This window comes from Emydura macquarii, unplaced genomic scaffold (genome assembly GCF_026122565.2).
Source record: "Emydura macquarii macquarii isolate MOO-44397 ecotype Brisbane River unplaced genomic scaffold, CSIRO-AGI_Emac_v2 contig_3328, whole genome shotgun sequence".
Classification (NCBI taxonomy): Eukaryota; Metazoa; Chordata; order Testudines; family Chelidae; genus Emydura; species Emydura macquarii.
The window spans coordinates 8,024,030-8,030,398 of NW_027133465.1; positions in this window are offsets into that span (position 1 = coordinate 8,024,030).

A 6,369-nucleotide genomic window follows, 5' to 3' on the forward strand; every position below is an offset into this window, starting at 1 on the left:
TGTGTGATGTATAAAAGACTTCGGCTGTGGTCAAGCCAAAACGATCATCATTAATTAGTGTGGCACTTTCAAATTAGCAACGCTGCAGTCCATGTCAGCATTGGAGTAAATGGGCCTTTGGAAAATGGGCGGCCTTGCACAGATTTAGGTGGCTGCCAGCTGTCATTAATAATCAAGTTTATTGCCGTAGTGCTTAGGGACCAGCCAAGACCAGAGCCCCATTGTGCTGGGCACTGTAAAAACCAAAAGCAGGAGAAAGTCCCTGCCCCAAAGAGTTTACAGTCTCAATAGGTAGATGAAGGGTGTAGGGGAAAGGATTACAGCTCCCAGCGGAGTGAATGAAGCAGTCCTGGCAAATACCTTGGTGCCATGGGGATGGGGAGATTAGTGAGGAGGGGGTTAGCTAAGCAGGAAAACAAGGGACTGGAGGGGGTGAGGGGAGCATAGGTGGGAGAGGAAGATATCTGGGTTAGGTGTGTCATGAGGCTGAGGTCAAGAGGCTGAGACGGTTGCAGCAAACAATGGCTGAGTAGTGGGGGGGGACCCCGGAACTCAGCTGTCCCAGGTAGTGGAGGGACCTCAGAGCTCCAAGGTCCCCCCACTGCCAGCAGCTCAGAGCTGCGGGGCGTCTGCCGCTAGCGCCAGCTCAAAGCCACGGGTCCCTCCACCCGTCCTGGTGGACAGCAGCAGAGACCCTGCCGCTTGCAGCAACTCGGAGCCGTGGGGTCTCTACTGCCCGCGCTGCTGGGGATCCCCGCCGCTTGCTCTGGCAGAGAGCAGTAAGGCCCCAGCAGCCTGCGGTGGCTTGGAGCTGGGGGGGACCCTCCCATAGCTGAGAGCTGCTGCCCCCTTTCTCTCCCCTCCCCCATTTCCAGAACCCTTGCTGTACTCCGCTCCCCGCAGCTCTCAGAGGTTTCTGGAAGTCACAGAATCCGTCACGAAATCTTCTCCTGACCTATAATATGATCGTTGCTACTTTCACTGGGAGGTTGGTAACGTGACGGCCGCTGGCCAGTTGACGACATTGGTATGTTCAGTGAATTTGCACGAAGTGCGAGAAACACCAGCACTGACCAGGAGCATCACGTGAAAGTGGCGTTCACCCAGCTCACTGCTGCATGTAAATTTGTAATCGTCGCTACCTCCCCACGCCGTACGAAAGAAGAAGCTGCTTCTGCCGCTGCTTGGCAGATTACAGAGAGCATCTTCACTAGACGCAGTGCAGGGGTGAAGCTGCATCAGTACCGCTGTGTCACGGCAGTGCTGGACGTGTAGACATGGCCTTAGGGAAGACGCTGCCTATGCCGACGGGAGAGCTGCTCCTGTCGGCGCACGGACTCCACCTTCCCAAGAGGCGGGAGAAGCCTCCTGTCAACATAGCGCTGTATACCTTGGGGGTTAGGCTGGTATAACCATATCACTCGGGGTGATACAGTTCTTACCGACGTCGGTAGTGTAGACCAGGACTCAGTCTCTGGCTGGCTTCACCCCCCAGTTTCTAACAAACCATGTAATCAGAGTGGTGTTGCATTGCATTCAAATGGCCCAGCACAAAGCACATTTTTGCCTTCGAAATTCCTGACTGGAAACATCCCAGAGTGGGGCTCTGCACACGGACAGACACAGTGCCCCCCTGTTTTCATAGTCTCCCTGTCAGCTCTTTTTGTAAGGGGTCAGGAAAAGAGTGAGACACAAGGAACCCAGTTTCCAAAACCATCTGTTTTTTGTTTCTAATATATTTCCCCTGGCAACTCCCCACTGCACAGGAAACGCAAAGCCTTCCTATGCTCTAGTTGGCCTGTTCTGGTGTTTTTACTGAAGCTAAACATTTAGCAGATGTTTTCCTTCCTTTCCCTCATTAAACACAAGTCTCTGGCGCAGCCGTAACTATGGCATTGCTACCATTCCATTCTCAGCACAACCAGGCATGACATAAGGCAGTGGTCTAGCTGTGGAAAGACGAGTGGGGAGAAGCATAGGGTTAGAAAGGTTCAGTAAAGGACTTAGTTATGCAGAGCGAGGTGAAAGAGGCGAGGAGGGAGATTTATCCAAGAGCTGGTGGGAGACAAAGTTTGAGTGGCAGATGGAGTTCAGTGCTGATCAATGTGAAGGGAATGCGCCCCGGAAGGAAAAGTTAGAGGTATTTGTACATCTCAGTGGGCTCAAAATTAACTGCAGCTGCTCAAGGCAAAGATCTGGGCATTACTAGGGGCATAGTGTGTAGACAGGATCCTAAAAGCCAACAGACTGTTGAGTGCATAAGGAGCGGGCTGGAGAATAACACAGAGGATATTCGAACACCTTTATAGGTGTCAAAGGTGCAGCCTCACCTGGACAGGATGTTCAGATTTGGTTGCTCAGTCTCAAAGAGGAGGCAGCACAAGAAGTATTAGGGGCATGGAAAGAGAGCTTGATCAGACCCAAAATGTTTAATGGGGACAGGATGTGCTGCTGTAGCTTCCCTGGGCCACTCCCAACTAGCCTACCAGCATCCGGCTCACACCCTGAGTATCTGGGTGCTAGACAGCCCCGGTTCAGCAGCTCAGACCCCAACATAGTCCCAGGCCCAGATTTTCCCAACAATGTATTTTGCAGCGTCCAGCCCTCTTCTGCAGAGGTGAGAGATTCAGTTCTGCTGCCCCGTAGGGAGTTGATATTCAACAGTTTGTTACTGTAAACTGAACTGTTCGGTAACTCCAGTTAAACGCAGCCCTGGGTTGGTTTAGATTTAAAAATAAAACACACGTATTAACAAAAGAAGATAGGATTTTAAGTGAATTCAGGTATAAGAGAGAAAGTTAGCACTGGTTACAAGCAAACAAAAGTGAAAAGCTGCAGCTACACGTCTAAAACTTAATCGATGAAGGTTTGGTTCAAGGCTTTGTTTAAAATGGCTTTTCTCACCCACAGTCTTCTAGCAAGACGGTGACTCGCCCGCTCCTCGGCCAGGATCTCTCCCAGGAGCCCAAAGTTGCTGGTGCCTTTATCTTCTTAGGTGAAAGAGAGAAGAAAAGGTGACTCACCTTTCCGTAACTGTTGGTCTTCGAGATGTGTTGCTCGTGTCCATTCCTATGTAGGTGTGCGCGCGCTACGTGCGCCATCGCCGGAAGCTTTTTCCCAGTTGTATCTGCTGGGTCGGCCCTGGTGCCCCCTGGAGTGATGCCCCCATGATGCGGTATATAGGCAACAGCCACCCCCTCTGTTCCTTCTTGCCGGGTACTCCAACAGAGGGGCAGGTGGGCGGGTTTGGAATGGACATGAGCAACACATCTTGAAGAACAGTCACAAAAAGGTTAGTAACCGTCCTTTCTTCTTCGAGTGTTTGCTCATGTCCATTCCACGTAGGGGATTCCCAAGCCGTGTTCTAGGTGGTGGGGTCGGAGCTCTGTGCTGGTATGGACACAGACTGTAAGACTGCCTGCCCCAGAGCAGCGTCCCCTCTCTCCCGTTGGCTGAGGGCAGAACGAGTGGTAGGCGTAGGAATGGACGACCAGGTTGCCGCACTGCAAATGTCTAAGATTGGAATCTGTGCCACGAACGCCGCTGCTGAGGCCTGTGACCTTGTGGTGCTGCTCCCACGGTGCTGATGATCTGGGTGTCGGGGAAGAATCATGGTGCCGAGGGGGTCTCGATGCTGGGGACACTCTGCCTCTCTGTGGTTCCCTAATCGAGGCTGGTGCCCTCCTGACGGAGGAGGAGTTCGGCGCCTGGTCCAGTTGGCGCTCCAATGCTCGGCGGAGTGTGGCTTCCATCAAAAGGAACTTCAGCCTGCTGTCCCTATCAGACAGCTATCGGGCGGGTCGCTCACTGGTATTTTCCTGGGACAGGTCACACACTGTTTGAAGCCCTGGGAACGCGGCGTGTCCCGGGGCCCCAGGCGGGCTAACTCGGCAGGTTGGGGAACTTAACACCCAAGTACAAACTAATCTTATCTAACTATTTACACTTAATTACAGGCGCAACCACTGAGAATAGTACTTGCAGAGCAAGATGAGAACAGGGTTCCAGCGACCATCCCCGAGGGAAAGAAGGAACTGAGGGGGCGGCAGGGTGGCAGCTGTCTATATACAATGTCATGAGGGCACCACTCCTGGGGCACCAGAGCTTACCCAGCACGTACCACTAGGAAAAAGCTTCTGGCGACGGTGCACGCGTTCACCCCTACCTAGGAATGGACGTGAGCAAGCAGGTGAAGAACTTGGGATTCTCTGCTCCTTTTCTTTTATAGTCCAGTGAACCTTGGCAGTGGATTCTTCTGAGGGTTACTCTTCAAAGCAAGTTTATTCAAGAAGGGAGGAGGCAGATGGAGGCGAGGGGTGAAAGAGGCTCTGTGCTTGGTACATGCACATTTCTTTGTTCAGATAGGCCTGTTGAATACCTTCTGCCCAGGCTGGGTGCTGTGGGTTTTCAACATGTGCTAACATCATCATCCAGGGGGAATTTATCATTTTACAGATACTGTTGCTACGTACATTTCATCGTGATATTATTGACTAGGGTAGTGTTTCTCAGTTGGGGTTCCGCAGAACCCTGGGGTTCCGCGGGAACACTGTTAGAGTTCCGCGAACAGCAGTTCTCTGCGCCGCTGAAAAAGGGAAGATGTCCCAGATTTTTCGGCGGAGGGTATCAAGTGTAAGTGTAATTTAATTAAGAAATGCTGACCTAGTTGTTTGTGTTAAGAGTTTGGGGGGTTCCGCAATAATTTATAGAGTTCAAAAGGGTTCCGTGGCCAAATTTAATTGAGAAACACTGGACTAGGGAGTTGTTAGTTTTCAAATGAACCCTCAGGAGGCATATTTTGTACCCAGACTATTACAATAGTGTGTAGGATGTGACTACAGGGGTGCCCTGGGTCACACCCTCAGCTCTTGCCGTCCCATGACTACCTCAGAAGCTGTAGTTTTCACTGCTTTTTGAAAACTCGATTCTTCTGCCCTGATCCCAGTGTCCTGGGATGGCTCCCGTGGCTCAAGACAGCTTGAACCAACAGCTCTGAGAGGGCGGAAATGCCTCCGCTTGTCAGCAGGGTGTTAACTCGAAGGCCCATCACTCTGGATTTGCCTGGCAAGCAGGCCCACCCCAGCTGTTGGGATAAGCATGGAGAGCCTGTCTGCTACAGTCCATCCATCTCCGGGGGCAGGGGCGTGAAGGGAGCCAGGCTGTCATCCCTGTCTCTCTAGTGGGGAGAAAGGACCTCTGCTGCCCCTTTCTGAGGTGGGGGAGGGAGAAGCACTTCCCAATGTCAGCCAAGTGCAGTGTGGGACCAAAGCCTGGGGTCAAGCCCCAGTGCGGCTTTGGCAGCCCTATATCAAGTCACCGGGGGCCCTGGATTGCCTGAAGCTGGCCCTGCCCACAGCTGGGAACACAGCACAGCTCCGGGTGAGAGTGAGATTTCAAAGCAATGTTCATTTAACATAGACACACCCCTAACTGGCGTGAGACGGGGAGTGCTCACCACACCCCGAGAGATGCATCTTCTCTTCATCCTGGACAGAGGCGTTGTTCCTGCCCAGCACCAACAGCCAGCGGGGGGCGGTGTGATCTAGACCGAGGGGAGGGCGGACCTGCAGGCCTCGATCCCAATAATGCCCCAGACTTTGGGGTGAAAGCTACAAGTCAGGAGCCGGCTCCTGAGCCTGCCTCCATCTCTTGGCTACCTGGACAGGGCCAGAGGCCTGTTCTATAATCCGTGAGATCCAGCGCAGGGCTTGAAAGATTAGGAAGGTTCTAAGGAACTGAACAAATGTTATGAGCGTTTGGCCTACGCCTGGTTGTGCCAAAGTCCATAGCAGTTTTGATGTTTGTGATTAATTGTGAGTATTATTAATTGTGGTAATAATAATAAACGTGGTTATTTTGGTAGGGTCTGTAGCAGAAAGTGAGAGACGGAGACATGAGGTCTAGGATACCAGGCCTGAGGCCTGAGCTCAAGTAACGGTCAAGTCTGTTAGAAGGTAAAGTTAGCGGAAGGCAGGCTGCGAATGCCGGGACGTTCACAGTACCTGGCAAGAACAGAGCTGATAGGTCCCTAAAGCCGCCCTAGGCACAGAGCACTCCCACAAGCACGTTCCAGAAAGGTACCAGGACATCCCAAGCCCCCAAAGATAACGAGGGCTACTGACCCCTCAGGCTGACAATAGGGTGGCTAGAGCTGTTTGGCTGAATCATTCGGTACAAGGTGGTATCTTTACCACAGCAGAGGGGCAATATGCAACTTGTTTGTGTCAGTGTACAAAGGAGGGTCTCAAAGGGAGTGTCTTTGTCGGGCTGAGTGAGGAGCGGCACGTCCCGCCATTTACTGAGCTGGTCCATGGTCAGGAGCACGCGTGTATTAAGTGTATTTGTAGCACATCTGGAGCGCTTTTTACC